Source organism: Haemorhous mexicanus, chromosome 3 (assembly GCF_027477595.1).
Source record: "Haemorhous mexicanus isolate bHaeMex1 chromosome 3, bHaeMex1.pri, whole genome shotgun sequence".
Classification (NCBI taxonomy): domain Eukaryota; kingdom Metazoa; phylum Chordata; class Aves; order Passeriformes; family Fringillidae; genus Haemorhous; species Haemorhous mexicanus.
In genome coordinates this window covers 21,444,376-21,465,573 of record NC_082343.1, presented here as the reverse complement: position 1 = coordinate 21,465,573, position 21,198 = coordinate 21,444,376, and positions in this window count along the sequence as shown.

The window sequence follows — 21,198 nt, the reverse complement described above, 5'->3', positions numbered from 1 at the left end:
TCTTTATGGTTAATAATGCATGAACTCACTCTGCAGTCTTGTTGTTAGGCAAGCTCCTTATCCGGTGTCTTTTCTTCACCATCCTCCTCCTTCTATCCTTCTACAATAAGTACAGAATTTTTAGTCTTAAAGGTTACTTCTCTGCCAAATTTCTCTAAAATCGCCAAAGAGATTAAAACCTGAATAGGTTAAACTATACACATGCTAAAATGCATGTTAAATACGCTACATATGCAAACATGCAAACTGTGTGACTGAAAAAGCCTTACCCCTTTACAAAAGGTGGCTCCCAATTGCAAATGACACCAGCAGATATTATTTTCATAACATGTAAAAGCAAAGGGAAAATACTATCATTTAATCCTTGCCCTTTTTTGGCATCCTCTCTTGGAAAGCAGAAGTCAGCAACACTGGTGAGAACTGCAACAGAGATAAGCCAAATGAGCTCAACAAGAAATGACAAACTCACTGCCAGCATGGGAACATGCCATGAAGTCAAGTCTGTGAAGTTCAGGTTTGGAATGAAGAAAAGCTCAGTGCATGCTGAAGTGCATGCTGGCACTGAAGGACTTTGTCATATATGGCTCTTTCCTTTCTGTTCTGCAGGAATGTTAATGATTTGAAGCATTAAAAGGCATTGTTCCTAGATGTGGTGATTTTCAGAAAATGGGAACTGTGAAAACAGGATTATCAAACCATTGGAAACTTAGAACCACTTTTGAAGTTCAGGCCACATAATGATCGTATGTAGGGGAGGATGCAGCAAATTGCTTGGAACTTGGCCTTGAATAAGATAGCCAAAAAAGCTCATGTAAAATTAATAAGCAGCCTTCCTTTTCATTTTAAATGCAACCAAAGCCCAAATGCAGGAATAAATACATTCAGTATACAGACAGAATTTTCATAAATCAGCCATGCTTATCCATATCCTTTGTGCTTTGTAACCATTAGCCATACACTCTATCGAACATAATGTTTCCTGAGATCCCTGGTGGCTTCAGTAATAATCTGAATTCTGTGATTCTATGGTCAAGTTTAAATTACAGATCTGACCACAAACTCATTAGAAAATATACTGCTCTATTCTGTGCTTCTCTTGTCTGATTTCACATTTTTTGAAAAAAAAGAAAAAGAAAAAGAAAAAGAAAAAAAGAAAAAGAAAAATGAAATAAAAAAGGAGAAAAATGCCATTGCTCTTGCAAAAAGACTGATCTCTATGATGTGGCAATGAGCTAAATTTATTTTAGGAAGTGTTGAAAAAAGAAAAAGGATACATCTTCATCTAATCCATAACTAACGTAAATAGGATGTTTGATGATAGATATTTATAACAATTACGCAGCACATTCATTTATTTATATTTTATGTAAAGGATGAAAGCTTAATTCTCCTAACTACCAGGGGGCAAGTATAATCTGTCCAGAGGAAAGCACAGTACGGCCAGACGAAATGATAGCTCTCTCACACTGCTCTGTCATTGCAACTAAGCCCTGACATGAAAGCCTTAAGGGTGTGGTAAAAAGGACTGCCCTCCAGTGTGCTGAAAGGAAACTTCAGCATCCTTGCTCATTCGTTTTTTGTATAAAAACTGACAGATGTGTCAAAGGTGTGATAGTTTTGTGAATAAGTAATAAGTCCTGACAAGTTGGACCTTATCATTCCCTTCAGCCTAAGGTGGGGAAGGAGCCTGGGGTAATAGCAGGGGCAAGAGAAAAGCCCTGGATGGGACTTGCGGGATGGCTCGCCTCGCTCGTCTGTGCTCCTGCTGGTACAGAATGGATTTGATGACAAATCTGATCAAATTCATGCCTGGTGTAATTTCAGAGAGGTCAGTGGTGTTACACCAGGGGAAGCATCAGTCCTTGGTGTTTATTTAGGGAAGATGGCAGAGGCTTTGGAATAAGAGCAGCGCACTGAGCCATGAGCTCCCTTCCCCTCAGCAGCGTGGTGTGGATGCTTCACACGAAGGGCAGCTGGTTATCAGAGTCATGTAGGAGTATTTTGTCAAAACCTGTGTTTCAGCATGGCTCACAGAGAAGGTGCAATTACTGCACTCGGCCAGTGTGACCCTTAGATGCCTTTCCCAACACTGCCAGATCCACCTGAAATCTCTTTCCAAACAAAAGCAAACCAAGATTCTTCTCTTTGCAATATTTAGGTCACATTACTGGAGATTTACATTCAAGTGGGAGAAAAAGAAAGGAGATTGTAACATATTTATTTGTGAAGCAAAAGGTTTGCCTTTCTGCAGGGATAGCAAAGCTCATATTTACAATGCATAGACTTGCAAAGATCAGTAGTGCAGTGAGAAACATACATGAGGTAGTTTGCAAAGCAGGAATTCCAGATGGAAGGCAGCATATCCGAATGAAGATGCAAAAATATTTTTACGAGTAAATACTCGTGGTCTCAGTATGTAATTTTCATAAGCTTTCATCAGAAGGAAATAAACCAATATGGAAATGACAGCAGCTGAGATACTTAAGAACATGATTAACTCTCTAGCTTGGAAAAAAAAAAAAAGAGTTTGGCAAATTGTAATGCTACTTAGATATCCTTATCTATGTATTTTTTTACTCAGGTGTGTAATAAACCAGGAAAATCTAATATAACATTCCAGATGATGGAAAAAAGGAAAAAAAAGTCAGATCAGGTTAACATATTGCTATTATACATACAACATATACAGGCCAAATAGACAAAGAATGAGAGAACAGGATAGGGTGTAAGAGTGTGCTGTGCAGTGGCATTGACTTTGCAGGTGATGGATGGTAGTAAAACACACAACCTCAGGGATAGAGGAAACTGGGACATGTGGAAAGCAAAAATCCCAGAAGCTTGAGAGGGTACTGCAGGAATAGCATGACAGTGAAGGACATTTGTTGAAGAAGTCAGGAGAAGGTCAGAGGCAAGAGCCAGACATTGTAGGGAAAAACATAAAGCCCAGTTTCCTGAGTGCAATGTAGCAGGAAATGGGTTCTGGAAAGGGTGTGGGGGTACCAAACATGTGTGATGGGCACAGAGATCTGAAATACTGCACAATGAGGCCAGACAAGTGCTGGCAGATGGGTTTGGACTAGGGGTAACAGTCTGTTCCACATTTCACAGACTTCTTCTAACTACTACACCCCCCCCCCCCGCTTCTTTATGTTTTAAATTGCTTTGTTGCTGTCTTTCCTCATTTTTTTTCTCTCCTAAGGCCTGAAATGCAATGCCTGCTATGAACACTGTCTTCTTTTGACATTTTCACTCCCTGAATTTTAAAAAGTGGCACGCATGCACGCACACACTCCAGCACTCCCACTCTGAGGCTGTCATTCTCATCAAACATCTGGAAATCTGTTTGCCAGAGTGCTACTGCCAAATGCTCCTGCCTCATCCAGGCAGAATTGTGCTTCCCCTACAGGGTAAGCAAGAAGTGCTCGAGAGCAGATTTACAGCTGTTGATGTGGCAGCACTGAAGTCTTGTGCAGCAGCTCAGAGCTCCTTCTTTATGGTTTTAACCCTCAGAGGAGTTTGGTTAGAGAGCAGATTGGATGTGGACATCCAAAGCTTTCTTGCAGCCTGAAGATTCCTTCCTTTTCCTTTTATTTCTAGCATATTTCCCATCCAGCCCCTCATAACTCTGGCCAAATACAGATGGCTGTAATTCCCTCAGACTCTGAGGACAGCATCAGCCTCAGTGCTGAGACATCACTGGGCAAAGTACCACAGGATTTCAAGTCTTAGCCCAGGGGAAGAAGAAATGGAAGATCAGACTTCAAGGCATCTAAGAGCCTAAATCTCATCCCCTTTCTAAAGCTGAAGAAAATTCCCCCTGAGCTGAAGAAAATTCCATTTCAGGCAGGACAAATGAAACTGGTAACAAATACTGCCTTGTCTTAGGTCATAGGAATAAGTCCTTGTATCCTGACCTCCTCCCCTGTCAAAAAAATAATAAGGGAGAGGGAAGGCAGGGAGGTGGCATTAAGGCTGTGAGGTAAAAGAGCTGGAAAGATACATGTGGAGAAATGAAAGGGATTGTATCCAGTCCAAAAAGATCCAATTCTGGATAGTGAGTGGAAAAGCAGAGGAAGAGCAATGGGAAATGAACAGAACAGAGACAAGATGACAAGAAGCCACCTGCAGAGACATAGCAGAACAGTAAATGAAAGGAAAAAAGCCTTTCTTGTACTTTCTATGACATCGGGACTAGCATCTAGGATTCCCAATGCAAAGCCCAGACACAGCTGTTTCCTTACTAGCCTAAATAACTTAGCAGAAATTTTACATCTTGGCTAAGACATTCAGCATGCTGGTGTGCAGACCAGAAATACTCAATTTCTAAAGGATTTTCCCCAAAAGGAGCAAAGCTTGCACACCAGGACACAGAGAGGCATTTGATAGCACAGCACGGAAGGGGAAACTGACTATTCCGTCCCTATTAGGACAGCTGGAAGTTACAGTAAATGGGCTATTGAGAACAATGGGTTGGAGCCAATGGAAAGGCAACTTCCAAACATTTCAATTTAAAGGTCTCTCAGCTATGGAAAATGATTGCCATGGGGCTTTGTTTCAGGTCGAGGCACAAGGGAAAGTGCATTTAGAAAGCATGACAGTCCATTTAGCAGGCATCCCTCAGCCATAGGCACAGATTCCCTCCACAAATGCTCGGTTGTGGGCGAGCCTAATCTTCATGCAACTTGGAGGAAAAACACCACTAAAAGGCAAGGAGTTTTTAGTGAAGTTTCAGTGGTAAAGCTCCACACAGGCATCTCCTTGAACAAAAAAAATCCAAAAATGCAAAAGCAAACAAACAAAACAAAACAAAACCAAACCAAACCAAACCTCCTGAATATGTAAGAGCTGTTAGTTACTGCTGTGCTGTTTAGAGGCTGTCAGGCCAGCCTCAGGAAACATGACTGAGGACTATTGTGCCTTTGGTCCTGATGATGGAAAGAACAAAATGTGTATTTATTAACAGTGTTATTTTAACTGCTGAACAGCTAGAATAAAATTAAGGCATTTAGACCTTTTTTCCTCTAAGCATTTATAAACTGCTTTAGTGGTCCAGCTATGTGTTTATCTTTCAGAAAGAACATGAACAAAACCAGCCAGACAAATAACCCTAAAGATGTTGAAAAAGCAAAGTGTCAATAAATTGTTTTAATTTGGACAGTCCACTGGTCTGACTTAGAAATGAGCACCTGAATTAAAGGAGGCTAAAACTATGATTTTTGTAAGGCCCAAGGAGAGATGCAGCCCTAATAAGTGATCACTATGGCTCACTAGAATGGAGGCACCGTGTCCAGGAAGGTTGGATGACTCATTGCAGGCACAGAGAACCACTGCCAGAAAGAAAAGGTACCCCTGTGCTCATGACATACCTCATGTTTTGAAAGGGTCTAAAGTAAAACTCAAGAAAAAGAAGCAAAGGGAAATATTGGCACATTTTGTCTTTTCAACCTTATCTACCACTGCTTATTTGCGCTCTTAAAAAGAGGATGAGTGAGGTTGGAAAATAGTGAGTTAAGAGTTAATGGGCAGATTTAGCACTTCTTGAGTTTACATTTGTTGTCTGGCATGATCCTGCCTATTATGTCTCTCTCTCTGTGGTCACACATATCCCATCGTGTATGTCAGGTTTCACATGTGTGTCTGCATCTGGAGTTTCAAGGTAGTGGCCCAGGAGTGAAAATGCCAACTCCCTTTAAGCTCTAGAATGAATCGCTTTGGATGCTTGATTACCCAAGAGCAGGGAGACTTACATGTGAACGAGTTGCCATCAGAGTTACCATCAGCAGATGATCGGCTTATTCTACAAGTCTTAGAATTTCATCTTACTTGGGAAGAATAGGATTTAGGGGGAATCTGAGTCATTCCAATAGAACAGATAATCGTGCCCATTTTTGTAATTGTGAGAGTAGGCTCATTACATTCATTAGCTATCTCAGCTGCCAGGAGCACTGTTTAAGAAGTTGGAAGACTACCTGAGGCAGCTTAACCCTCTGAACACAAAAGAATGGTGGTTTTGAGGCACTATAGAATTAGTGATTTATTTCCCAGTCTTCTTTCCATGTATCAAACATATCCTATTGTAATGTGTGAATGTAGTGTGTATGAAGTATAGCACTCCTGAGAGGAGATGAAAGACTCACCAGCACACAAGTTCAGAGGTACAGCAGTCAGGGATGAAAAAGAAAGTTTGGCCAAGTGTAAAAAATCAAATCTGCAAATACAGCCAAGAGTCAACAGAGGTTTTGAGCAAAATCAGTATCATTTATGTCCTCAAATTAGTCTTTGCAGAGTAAATAAAATAGGATGATGCATGGCTTCACTCCCAAATTAAAACAATTAGTGCATTAACCCATTTTTTAGACCTTCCTTTTAGGCAGAGCTCTAATGGGTACAAAGACATGAGTAGTAGATTAGAAGGACTTTTATTGCATCTTTCAGAGGTTCTATACAAACTATTCCATTTTTCACTGTTACCTGAGGTACATAAAAGTCTAATTCATTCCTTATGAAAAAGATTTCACACAATCCACAGACAGTGGTGATTCAGGTCTATTACATCTTGCTATGGACAGCTATCTGCTCTTGTTTGGGAATCCTCCCATGCAATTGTATAATGATTCATGTGCCAAAACTTGAACTGCATCAGCAAGAGAGTGCAGGTTCACATCCTGCCGCTTAGAATCCTTTGTACTTCTTTTTTACAGGTTTGGGTTTTTTTCCCCTGGAATAGCATTTTAAAAAAGACCCCACCACTTGTTATCTCTACTTTTTTTCAGTCTATCTAGCCTCATTATTTTTAAGTGCTTATGGACTAAGGTGGTGATAGCTGATTTGTTTTTTATTATATTTGTTTTTTTTCTGTTGCACACCCTATGCCTACTTTAACAGAAATAAGACACCAAGGAACAGAATAATCAAAACAGTGACAAAAAGGAGGAAAAGATGGAACACAACAAAATTTTACTTTTAATCAGCTTTGTTCTAATTTCAGCTTGCCCAACAGTTTTTAATATGCAAAAGAACTGTCCTTCATACTGATTTAATGAAAATGGTCATTTTGCTGAGGGTGTGCTATGTGTCATCCAGTCAAGATGTGAATATGCTCAACTGAGTTGGTTTTTTTGTTTGTTTGTTTTTGTTGTTTTTTTTTTTTTGAGCTCAGTATGCCCTTTGGTTTGTGTCTGGTTTGTTTTCACTTTTTTTTTTTTTTTTTTTTTAATATAGCAGCTACATCTGGTCTTTTTGCCAATTCAAACATTTTCATTCTTTCTCAAAGCCAAGTCATTTGTTTCAGCTCAAAGCTACTTCACTTAAGGCATTTGTCTGAGGTTACTTCTTTTTCTCTCTCCAGCCTGTCCCCACATGTATTCTTTCCATATATCATACAAACTAGTCTGCTTTGAACCTCCCCTTTTGTCAGCCCCAACGCTGCGGAGGGCGGTGATTTGTAGGCTCGGAGCAGTGAAGACAATGTATGCCTGGGTCAGTAGTAATTAAGGAATGTCAGTGGTCGAGAGGGAGAAAATTCGGCTCAAGCCAAACTGAAGCATTTAGATATTTTACTGCTGCATCCTTTTAGGCCTCTCTCAGCTTATAAATATTAATTTAAAGACTACCAACAAGGACAGTAAACGGATTTAGGCATAAAACTTCCTGTCAGCGGTGATTTGTGCCCAATAAAAGGAGAGCTGGATAGAGAAAGCCTGCTTCACTAAGTTTATGATAGACAGTGAAAGGCTGCCATCAAATTAAAAAGGCTTTCACTCTGTCTTGTGTTGTATTGGCATCACCCATCCTGATGAGCATCGTGCTGGGGCTGCGTTGCTCCTTTCACATCCAGCTCACTGAGGGAAAGGTCTGGGGCAGGACCAGCACTGGCAGTGGGCTCTGCACAGTCAGCAGGATGGAGAGGCAACTTTTACAGCTGTGGTGCCTTGTAGTGGGCACTGAGATGGAAAAAGCTGGCAAAAGGCCATTCCTTTCCTACTATTGTCTAACCTGAAAGTAGGAAAGAAGTCAGCAGGCACTGTGAGAATGTGCCTTTAAAATGTGACTATGTTAACTATAATGTTAACTATAATAATATATTAATTATCTCCCCGACCTCATTTCTGCACAGGAAACATTCACTCTGAACTATATTCTGGTTTATTTTTTGATAGAAAAAAGCATAAATTTTGTCCCTTTTCTTTGTTTCTCTGAACAGCCTAATTTCTTTTTCTTTGAGTGGTAAGCCATGCTGTTGCTGAGTAGCATGACCATGAGAAGTTGAATATTAGCTAAATATCAACTAAACATAACTCTTTAGTTAATCTTAACACTATCCATACTTAGGTAAGTGAGCCTGCATAGAGCAGCTCATGTTTCCACATGTTTAGGTCTCTGCAATGCCCACCTGGCTCGTGCTCTCCTTCCAGCTAGATCCACAAGCCAACATGACCTGTGTACAATGTTTGGCCAATTTATTTATCTCCGCTCTCCACTTACCGCTTGTACCGCAGGGAACGTTGTTACATGGTTCCACAACCCTTCTACTTTGCCTTGCTCATCTGAGGCTTGCAACTTTAATATTTTAGGGAGGCAAATGAAAAAGGTATCAGCTCTGTAATCCCTACAAATATCTAGCGGCCTCAGTAGGTCATGGTGATTGTTTTCCTGCCTGGAGACTGTTCAAAGTCACGCACGGGATGGCTGGCCTCATTTTGGAGAAATGGTTTGTCTGTGTGGGACCACCCTCCTACAGAAGCTGCTCTCTGTGGCTTTTCAGTTCATTGTGAAGGCTTGGCCCACGGAAAATCATTGGGGAAAAAGGGTTGCTTGGGAAAACCTTTTGAGTGGAGGGTAATGGGAGGAGGAAAAAGGAACATGCATGTGGGGAAATACCCTGGTGAAAAAAGCTGGGAGACAGAGCTACGCTTTGTTGATGGAATTAACATGAACCAGAGGCTCTTAGAGAAGATCATTCTGAAAAGAAATGAAAAATACATAAAACTTCGTTTAATTTATGGAATTTATAGGCTGCTGACCAGTAAGTATAAAGTTCTGTTCCCATGGTCCTCACTATCACTCATGTATTACTTGTCAGTAAATGTGGTGCACTCAGAACATAACAGCTACTGCAATATTTCTGTTCCCACTGCAGCTTTACTACACCCATGAAACTCTGTAATCTTTAAATTCCCTCACTGTTAACATCTGCTGAAACATTATTGGTCCCAGCATAGCCAAGCTGCTCTGAAATTACATTTAGCAGAGTAGTTAATGCTATGAGTATAATTCTAGAAGCAACCATGTTTTAAAAAGGCTTTACAACTGGTGGGGTGTCTCTGCTTCCCTTTGCTTTCTCTCCTTCTCCACTTCCCTGCTTTTTGCCATTGTCTCATCTGCAGGCCGGAATTCATGTTCAAAGAACATTTTCAGTTTTCTTTTGAATAACATTGTAATTTTGTTTCCCAGCCTTTGACTGCCAAGGCAAACTTCTGAAAACACCTTCGTCTCACCTAGTTACAGCACCAAATTTTAAGAGTTCAAGGGGCTGATGGAGGAAATTTCTAAAGCTTTAACAAAAAGAATATCTTTTATCACCAATATAGACTGCTTTTTCTTACCCAATATATAAAGCAAAATCAACTGGTTGTCATTATTAATGATGATTGCTCAAAATATTAATTTGCAGCTCGCAAAGGCCTCGAGAGTTCAGCTTTGCTTTTATAAGGAAATGTCAGACAGAGGGCATTTAACAAAATCAGGCAGTGTTGTAAACATATAATTATTCTTAAAAAAAATTAAATGCAAGCACCCTAGAGTATCTGAAATTATGCTATGCATTTTTTTAGTACTATGTAATGTAATATATTTTAAAAACTTATGTATGGCTATATAATGCCTTATATAAACCTTGATTCACAGATACTTGGGAAAAAAGCTACATTTCTTAGAAAAAAATAATTTACATGAGTTTTTCTAAAAAAAAAATGCTCAAAATTTTCATTTTTAATGCAGCAAATCAAAACCCCTGCCTATTCAGCAGTTCCTCCTTCAACTAGAAATCCTGATAGCCCTCTTTCAAAAAGTAGCCTTGAAACACACACATTCTAGAGCTGAAATAATACTGTTAAATGTTTATGTTGCTGTTAGATTTTGCATGTTGTGTATTTAGAATATTACTCTAAAAACAACATTAATTAAAAAACCTCCAGATTTTCTGTTTGCAAAATAGCGAACTGTACGATTTGCGATTTCAAAGAATAATTACTGTACTACCCAGCATTGCACAAGGATAGATGGACTGCTAAATCAGTTAAATTTAACTGGTTCCTGATTCATGAACAGCAGTAAATGACATCTGTGCCAGATGGCACTCAGCATTTGTGCATTGATACTCTGATTTTCCCTTCTCACGACCCATCTCGTCTCCATTTGTATTTGCTGCTTAAGTGGCAGTGTCCATCATGAGATCATTTAATGCAGGTTAAAGCCATGCCAGTGAGGAATTTCCCAGGAATACCTTACAGGATTTTAATGCTACCACAGCACCAGCAGTGCGACATTCAAGATAATTCATTAAATACTCTGCAGTCTAGTTTTATACTTCTCTCCCACATCTGTCTTACAGTGATGCATTTTTTAAGATGATTTTTGTTATTGTTTTGTTTAAGAAGTGATAACGTGTTTTTAGCAAATGACTAAATTAATGATTTCTTCATGAAGTCATTACTACAAAAGCATATGTATCACAGTATGATGCTATTTCTATTAATGTGGTATGATTTCTTTTGAAACTTTGCATCAGAGTGATGTTCAGGGCAGTTCTGTTTGAAGTGTGGATCCCTTCCTTTCAATCTGTCGTGTCCATGTCTGAAGTAGCTGCTGCTACTGCTTGCCAGGAGGGACTCCAAACTGAATCAGTGACACATCGTTCTCCCAGTAAGAGGCAATCACAGAGCCTTTGAGAGAAAAAGTGAGGAGCTGTTCTATGCATCATTACCATCATACATCAATCTCTGAGCATGTCATGGGGCATTATTTTAGAAAAATTTTAATGTGGCTTTTTTTGTAATCAGAACTTGAATGCACTTTCCCCCGTCTTCTCCTATCATGACAGAAACTGGCACAAAAATGGGTAGGAAAAACCATTTCAATGCAACCACCTGGAAATTCCTACCCCCTCATATGGAAATCAAATAAAGCTGAAGAATTTCTGAGAAGCATCTATGCTGGTTTATTAACTTCTGGCATTGTTTTGATTAAAGCGGGACTTGGGACAAATGTGCTTTTTCTGGAAAGTTGCTTTTGGAAAATTAAAACTCAATGCTAGCTCAGGGGAGGAATCTGAATTCTCTGTCAGAACTGCCTTTATATATTAAAAAAACCTCAACATTATTTTGAACAGTGCCACATCTTATATATTATTACTTTTGTAAAAAAGACATTATTTGAATATTAGCCTCAGTCTCAATGCTGCAGTGCAACTAGTGTGGGAGCATTCTGGAGGAAGCCATGTGGCTCGTGGGTGAAGTGTCATCTGAAGTGGTAGCACAGCGTCTATAAGGACAGTAGTATCTTCTGTGTCATTCTGTACAAAAGGCTTCTCTTTCCTGACTTGCCTACAAAAGTAATCCTCAAAAAACTCTAGAGATAATTGGCACTTGCTGAGGGGTGTGACACCTGCATCATTTATCATAACACTAAACCCAGTACTCAGCTGTACAGAGCACTTTCACGAGTCTTGATTTTTTTCAAACTGCTGGACAAATTTTTGTTTATTCCATTACTTACTGATTATAATAATCATGACCTGACTTTATGATGACCAATATATGCACAATATTCTCCTCATTTATTTTATGTGTAACTCCAAATATCTTAAAAGTTGACACTTGCACGTGCTGTCTTTCAGGAAGGGAACAGCAGTCTCCAAAAAGTCATATATTGGAAGCAGCGTTACTGTGCTAGGTATGGTAAAACCACATTGTACATACTTTTCAGGCTGTAAGGAGCAAATTAAGGTTGTATAAGCTGTAAATCACTGATGGATCCTGGAGTCCTGACTATAAATAGTAATGACCCTCTTTTAAGTAATGCATGAGATTAAAATAATAATAGAATATGAGATTATACAATAAATATACAATTCAATATATAACTATATAAGACATAAAAGACATAAGAATATAAAATAAAAGGTAAAAATCCAGGCCCTTATGGGCAGAGGAGGAAAGCATGCAGTAATGGATCCATGCTTCTGCATGTCTTCCCCATGCTTGAAAAGTCTCAGCCTGCTTCCTTTTAGACTCTCCTTTTCCCTATCCTGCTCTTCTCTGTTTAGATTCCTTTTCTCAGTCCCATTCTCCTCACATAATCACATTCAGCATTACATCCTAGTCCTTCTTTCACTCATGAAGAGCCCTACAGTAAATCTGTCATAAATTTAGAGACAGCCCTTTGCTTACTGATTAAATCTACTGGATTTCTCACTCTAGACTTTCACTTTCTGGATATTAGTTTGGGAGCATATGACCTAAATTATCAAGGAAGATGAGGTGTTTAACTGCTGAATTAGATTAAATTCTGGTAGCCACAGCCTTCAAATTTAAAAACTGCAGTGCCTAACTAGGACTGTCTCTAGTTCCTGGTCCAAACCATATATCTCGCTCTAATTGGATCAAATAATTTAAAGGCATTTGGAGATTATATGTATATATGATTTCAACCCCAAAGAAAACATGCAATATAGTTCATTTCAGCACTTGTGCAGTTTTGAGGGATTCCTTTACAACTGGAAAATCTAATTACAAGAAAGGCTACAAGCTCCTCTTGGAAAGCAATAGTCAACAACACTGCCATGGCTGTTGAACACCACAACAAGACACTGACCCTATCAGCCCTGGTAAGACCTAAATCATCATCACTGGGCTATGAATATACAGGGTATGGCCACGGGCAGGGATATCACTAGTAGCTTCCTTTCTCTGTACTTGCGGACACAGGAACTCAGCAGCGCATCCTGTCAAATCCCCCTAATCCCCAAAACCCAAACACAAGTGCCCTTTCCCTTCCTCCTTTCAAAAAGGAAACCTTTCTTCCTCCTTTCAAAAAGAACTTCTTAAAAAATCCTTTCTGTCTCCAAAGTTGAAATCAGTGTAGTGGACAAAATCAGGAAGAACAGAGGAAAAGCTCTCAAATCCTACTGGTGTTTATAGTGTTTTAAATTATCAAACGAGTCACACTGAGCAGATTCTCCTGCTCTGAGGCTGACAGAGACCACAGATCTCCTAGAAAAACAGCAGGAAAAGAAGAGTCCCAGATAAATCAACTGTCCTACCAGCCATGTATCCTTCCAGACCTTCCACCCGCACGTGGATCAGCAGCCAGGACTTATGGCTGAGCACCTGATGCTCTGAGCTGGTGCTGCTGCACCTACACCTGGCATTATTCTGGTGCTCCTCCTGCAGCACTGCAAATGAGAAGTGCAGCTGAAGCAGTGCTTGCATTTACGAATTGCAGCTCACTGCACCATCTGCACTTCAGAGGAGGAGTAATATGTAATAACAGTGTAAAGCTGTTATTATGCTAATGATGATTAATGCACAGCCCTGAGCATTGCTAGTCTAAATGCTGAGCTCCACTGCCGTGTTTTCTATCAGAAAACTAACTCAGAAAGAGGCAAAGAATTTCCTTAAATGGTTTTTAGAAAGAAACAGAGAAAAACAAGGTTTTGATACCTAATTACAATCTCTTTTGAACAATGTGCAGCAGTGTTCCATTTCAAAATGACTGCCGCCTTCAGCTATGTGTAATGGCACAGAGTAATCAATAGATACATAAATAAAGTAAAAAACAAAATACAATTTTTTAATTAACCTGGGACAGCATTTTATTTTGAGGCAGATAGTAATTTTTTTGAGGTGTGGTCTATGGCCTTCTTTCAAAGTACTATTATTAAACACATCTTCTCCTGTCAGACTCAAGTACTTCCAAGCTCTTTATGCTGCTCCTGACTTTTAATGAGAGGCTGACATAGAAGGATAAGTTTTCTTTCACAGCTTGCTGAATGTGCTCACACAGGGTTTAGTAGAAAATCATGGATGATTGTTTGCTGTACTGGCATAACAAAATCTTCTGTATTATTGGTATGCAACTGCAATTAAATTATAATACTGAATGGTGACATTATTTTACAGAGTTAATTAAATTGAGGGTTAGCTGTGACACTGATGTAGTCAGCTACAAAGTTTTACTAAGGATATAGAGAGTAGGACCACCCGTGACAGACCCAGTTTTTCCTTCCCCAGTTCTAGCCCTCTAGCACAGAACTTACTTGGCAAACTGCTTGGATTTCTAGTTTTGCTTCTTCAACAAAAGCCCAGAGCTGCTTCAATGTCTTACTCACCTGGAAACCTAGAAATGTCTACTGAAATTAGGAGCCAAGCTAAGTAGTATGGGGGTGTGATTTACATTTATGGCACTTTAAGACTCCTTTACCCTTCCTGAGCAGTAGAAAGGTAGGCCAGGGAAAAAAAAGGAAATCAGGCTTTAGGACTATGCTATTTGTAAAACAATATAAAATCAAAAGAGAATGTATTAAAATGGTAGCAAAAAAAAGCTATTTAAATCCATGTCCTCCCATATTATTATGTCACAGAATCTTTTTTTTTTCTTTTCCTTAACAGATTTCACAGTATAGTAAAAAAGGTATTTTTGAAAAGAAATGTTTTATATAAAAGTTGAATTAAAATTTGTAGAGCCATGCTGTAATAGCATTAAGACACTCCTGGGCATGTTTTAATGGTCCATTAATACTCCCCTCTGGTGACTGGATGCATGAGGCTGCACATCCACAGTATGTATTAGTGGACCTCTGAAACATGTCCTGTCACCTGTTAATACCATATTACAATGGTGCACTACCTGGGAAGCCTCAGAAATAACTTCCAAAAACTGAGGAGAATGTTTTTGAGCTTTGTAAAATATTATGTTTAATTGCCTTTCTGTGCTTATTGTATTGTTCAAATATTCAATAAATAACACAATGGCATTAGAGCAAATAAACTCTATAAAACCTTTAGAAAATTATCTGGTTTTAAATGTTAAATTGCACCCTGAACAACATGAGCAACCTCTCGAGTACCCGCAGAAAAATGAATCCTTGCCTTAAAGAGGTAATTGGTAAATAGATTGTAGCTTAAGAAAGGTTATGAAAGAAGTTTGGTAAGAGATGTCTACACATTTCTGCTCTACTATTTCCCTCCTCCATTTTTATCTTTCACTCTAACCTCTGCTTATTTTATCTACTGCAACTCTTCTTTATTCTTTCATAATAAGGACTTTGAAATACAAGACGTTGTGAGTCTTGATTACCTAGGGCAGAATGCTATAGATCCTCATTAGAAAGAACTTCAGGTATTTTTAACTCAGAAGGGCCTTTCAAGAAGTCTTATGCATAGATAAGCCTCTTGAGAAAAATACTTGAGCTTAAACTAAGATGCACTCCCACTCTGCAAAGCATTACAGTTTCTCCATGTGGTGAAGTCCCACTGAGCTCCAGCAGAAGTTGCATGTTCCTAAAGATAAGCACACGTGTGGGCTGCTTGCTGGAAGGAAATGCACTGATGCTGCAAAGCCTGTAAAGTCTGTAAAGGTGCCTTCTACATGATGCCAAGGAATGCTACACATTAAAGAGCTGGGAAAAACAAGTTGGTGACAAGTAAGAAAGGAAGATGTTTCTAAAATACAGTTTGCTTACCTTAATAGAAAAAAAAAAAAAGGAATATTCCATGTGCTGTAAGTTGTTTCTTCACTTGGCATCTCATCTAAAAATATAATTGAGGAGAAAATGAACTTGCTGCACAGCTTATGTTCCTCCTCTCCTGCATTTTGTGACTAGGATATTTTATTTCCCTGAGAGGCCTCTTAGACAACTGGACCAAACAAATTGCTTATTAAGTATAAGAGAAATGCATCTTGTAAGAGACATAAGTAACTACTTACTGGGAAACACTTACTACTTACTTCTTAGTCCTTTAATGGCTGATCATACAATTGCAGCAGCATCATGTTCATCTGAAGGTGGCTGGGTCCTGAAACATTTTGTGTCAAATTTGTAGATTAAAAAAGTCTCTTCCCAGTGCTGCCTGTAATACAACTATGTCTGTTGGGGTTTCGGATACTCTGGGAGAGATGATTTCCAAACACAATTGCCTGTAAAAAAGGCCTTTCATGTAGACTCCATTTTTTAACAAAAAATGGATAGACAAAATTTTCAGGATCCATATTCCGGCATTTATCTCACAATTAATCAGACATGCGGAAGTCCTGGCAGACTGAATTTTTCAAGCATGCTGATATTTCACAATCTGGACTGCATTTCCCCTCTTGCCATATCTGGAAGATGCAGGTCTATGTTCACAAGGACCATGGCAATAAACCTCTCCCTTTCCTGCCAGTGGTTTAATGGAAAGGCTCCAACTCTTGAGCACATTCCTCAGCCCCACAGAATGGCCCCCAGCTGCTTGTTGTGATCCCAGTTTGTAAGAGGGTGCTCACCTGAACATCCTCTGCTCGAAGCACAGGAGCGCTGGCAGCCCCTCTGATCTCCTGGATGGGTGGGCGCACACAAGGTGTGATGGAAGTTTCAGAATGGGGCCAGGAAAACTTTTCTTGCTCCTTGATTACAAAATCTTCACAATCCCCAGGCAGATTACGGATTTCTGCACCAGAGGCTGTCACTCACCTGCTTTCTACTGAAAAATATCTCCCTTTCATCTTTGACCTCTTTTAATTTTTTTACAATTTTTAATTTTTTTTTTACTTTTACAGTTTTGCTCTCCATTATTTTTTTCTCTCTCTACTTATAATTTTTCTCTTTGGAAGCCCTTTCCTGATTCCAAAACTAATGTTGGCCCCTTACCAAAAATAGCAGATGTCAGGGTCTCGTAATTTGGTTACCCATTAAAATAAAAGAACAGTGATAGTGAGCCTGGTGATATGATAAACTCTCTTACTGTAAATGCCATGCAGACATTAAGGAAACTTTACTGATTCATTAAACTCTAAGCCAAGAATGAAAAATAATTGTGGAGTTGGAATACTTGTTGCAGGGTAATGAAATGGTGATAGAGAAAACACCAAAACAGCACCAACAAGAAGATTCAAAGAAATATATGTCATATAGGGATATCCCAAGACCATTAGGAAGAAATACAGATAAGAAAATCAAAGTTGCCAAGAAAAACTTCCTGACATTGAAATGCACTAAGCTTTCAGCTCATCTCTCAGGGGAACAGGGAGGCCCATCACTTGAAATGTTTAACACCAGACTGGAGGAATCACTAGAAAAATATACTACAGGGAACAACTTGTTATTGGCAGAAAGATGGACTGAATGCTGTAAAAGGGATTTTCTATCTCTAATGTTTACTTTTTATGATAGTCATTTATGTTTTTCCTTCGTTACAGGTAGAGAAAAATCTATACAAGTTATTGGCTCTGGCACAGCATACTTAATTTCTGTAGAGCCATGTATCTGGGGCGCTCAAGCAAGCTCAACACTACTTCTTGCCTTTCCTTGTTCATTTTTCCACATGCACTGTGAGGTTCTTTTTAGTAAAAATGGTAAAATCTTCAGAGCATATTCCCAACACCAATGCAAAACCCATCTAAGCACCCCAAGTTTGGATTTAGTTCAAACTAAAGGTGGACTTAAGTGAAGGAGAAAATCATGTCACAGGGAGAAGTAAACCAGCAGAAGCATAAATGAAGCACTCATAACATGAGAAAGGGAAGAAGACATGATAGGGGAAAGGTTTAGGAAAGTGGGAACTGCACATATCTGTGACAGAAGACGGCTTGCAGGATTTTGGAAATCACCTAGAGCTATGAGGGCTGGGAGAAGTTGCTGGGAAATGCTGGGTAAGGTGACTCTCTTCCTCAGCAACTCCAGCTCTTAAAGGACATAATTTCCCATATCCCTGGCTGCAGGGTGCAAACACCATTATTATTAGTACAGGAGAATCAAAGAGGGAAAAGTAAGGGTAAAACTACATCTGGTGGATGGCTTCTGTTTGCCCTAGCATGGTGTAGGTGGTTGGGGTTAAAATTAGGGGTGTTAATAAAATGAAAGCAAACAAATAAAAATCCTTCTATTTTTATATGCAAAACCTGGGTTCTGTCATTAAACCCAAATCCTTTTCCTCACAGCAGCAGAGTCAAAACACCACCTTCAAACCCTAAACAGCAAAACAACACTGAGTACGCTAAAGGTTATTTCTCCCCATCCCTCCCTGTCCTCTCACAGCCCTCACTGAAGAGCACCAGGAGCCTGGGCTGGCTTTAGTGCAGCAGTGCTACCTGAGGGATGCCAGGAGGACACAGGTGATTCCCTGTTGCCCTTCTGGGGACACTGCAACTGCCTGACCAAAAGGCATCTATTTTCCTCTGGAGAGAGGTGGGATGAGGAAAGGTTTCCAAAGACACAGGCCCCTTGTTTCTGCCAAGCAGCTGAATGTCCCTGCCTGGCTGCTGAGCAAAGGGTGTGATTAATGAAAAGATGTCAGAATTATGTGATAATCCTTACTATCAGGAAATAGGGGACAGGATTTTTTTTTTTTTCTTTACAAATTAGGGGGTGGTGGGAAGAGTGAGAACAAAATAAGAAAGCAAAAAGGGAAACAAGAAGAAGGGAGGGGTTTTGAAGAGTAAAAACCAGTACTATTATATATATACACATATATATATAATACAGCTTCCCCTCTGCCCACCTCTTTTAATGTTTCTCTGGTGGAGTAATAAGATACCTTGGGCGCTATAAATAGCAGCACAGATGTTGACAGAAAAATGCTCCCTTAATTACCATACAAACTGCTTTACTTGAGTGAACCGTTTAAAGCGGCCTCCAAAGGAAGTTCACTCAAGCAATTCCACAGATTACAGCTAATGAACAATATTTCCTCGCTCCTATTTAATGCTCATTAAAATGTAAAAGCCTTTCATTTTCAACAGGCACACAATAAATAATTCCTCTCTCCCTCTGCCTGGGAGCAGCCAGGATGGGATTGGGGAGGGAGAGGACCAGCAGAGGGAGGCGGGGGGCTGCAGGAGGCAAATAAGTGGATTGGAGAGAAGCGGCCAATTCATTAAAATCCCTGGAATCAGTGGTGACTGCTGCTTGTTGGGAAAGGCCATGTGTGTGTTTGGGGCTCAGCAGGCAGGTTGGGAGCTGAGCAGGCATTTGCCACCCATCCTGGACAAGCAATACACCACTCTGCTCCCAGGAGGCAGCCACCACTGCCAGGGAAGTGGGGGCAAAAACTGCCGCTGTACTCTCATGAAAACAATGTGGACAACTGAGAGGAGACAAAAGATGAAAATGCTGTTATGAAAACTGACAGTCCAGCTCTGGTTGATGCTTGTTTGGACCCAGTTTAAAATTTCTCCCTGGCTTCAACTTTGTAACCCATTGCAGACCGTTCCTTTTGTGCTTTGTTTGAAGCCTACCAGAGCTGAATTGGATATATGCAACTTTGGAAATTGGCTGCATTCTTTAGTTCCTGAGATGAGCAGGTACAGGGCTGGACTTCAGAGTACTGGCAGGTTGGAGAGCAGAGGGATCTGAGTGCTTTAGGGCACCGTGAGATGAATGAGCCCATGGGAGACTTTATAGCACCTTCCAGTACCTAAAGATGCTGCAAGAAAAGTGGACAGGGACTTTTTGCAAAGTGACAGGACAAGGGGGAATGGCTTTAAAGTGAAGAATGGTAGGTTCAGATGAGATATAAGGAAGAAATTCTTTACCGTGTGGGTGGTGAGGCCCTGGAACAGACTGCCCAAAGAAACTGTAGATGTCCCATCTCTGGACATGATCAAGGCCAGGCTGGATGGGGCTCTGAGCAACCTGGTCCAGTGGAAGGTGTCCCAGCCCATACCAAGGGGAGCTGGAACAAGATGGTCTTTAAAGTCACCAATTCAAACTATTCTATGACTCCATGATTCCATATTTATCTATTCCCTTACCACCAACCTACTTAGGATTTTAGATTAATTTACAAAATAAAAAAAATTTAGAAGCCAGTTAAACCATGAACCAAAGCCTTAACAAGAAAAAAAACATCAAAACCCAAGTCCACCTATCTGAAATGATTATTTTAAGTAGAATTCCAGTTAAGTGGATGAATGGGAAATGCAGAGGTACTAGCTGAATTGAAGTTAGTTTGCTCACAGAGAGATGGCACACATAAACATTTCCCATTAGTTTTCATAAAAATTTTTGAAGCAGAAGATATGAAGCAAAAAGGTAGCAAGCCACTGAGATGCTGTGCAGATAAAAATTGGAAAACTGCAGGAAAAAAAGCCTATTTCACCCTCTTTTAGGATGAATGGGTAAACCAGCACCCTAATGCAATACAACACTGATGTTAAGCTGGGATATGCAGCAGAACTCAGCTGAAAGGATACAGAAACAGAGGTTAAGAGGCTGCAGTTATACATGAGTCTTGCTTCTCTCATCTGCCAAAAACCCCACAGCACCCCTCCCACTATTTGGGTTTTCTTAATTTACTTTTAACTTTTTTTTTTTTGTTCCTTCACACTTCTAAGTGTCTGAGGGGCTTCACAATCCCTTCCTGCAGCCCAGCTTCTTTCTACCCCTATTGCTGGTGCTGTGCTCCCTTCTGTCCCCGTGAGCCAAGCCACCCCCCACAGGAAAGTGAATTAGCAGCAGAGGTAGCTGTTCCATCAAAGGCAATGTATTCCTGGGGGGGGTGTGTATCTCAACCTTGGCAGGGACTGCCAGAACAAAATCCCTGATATTAGCCTCCCTGAATAGAGGCTACGATCTGAGCAGGATAAAAACCATCAGAGCTTTCTCCTGTCTTTAATTTCAAGGCTTAAAAAATTGACAAGTGTATTTCCTGTGGTGATGCTAGTATACCCTATACCTGAGCCATAAATAAGACTGTGGTGGTATTCAATCATCTGAAAAGAAAAAAGAAAGCAGAGAACTAAGATCTTATATTGACCTAAGCCTCAGACTTAGATAAACTTGTCAGCAATATCACTTTGTGGTGACTTTATCTTTGTTAAACTTGTGCATGGGGAAGATGCATTCTCACAGCTTGCAGGAGCCACTGTGACCCCACTTGCTGCATTGCCAGTGTGCCACCCTCATGCAGTAAAATTGAACCTTGGCTCAAGGATATAGTGACA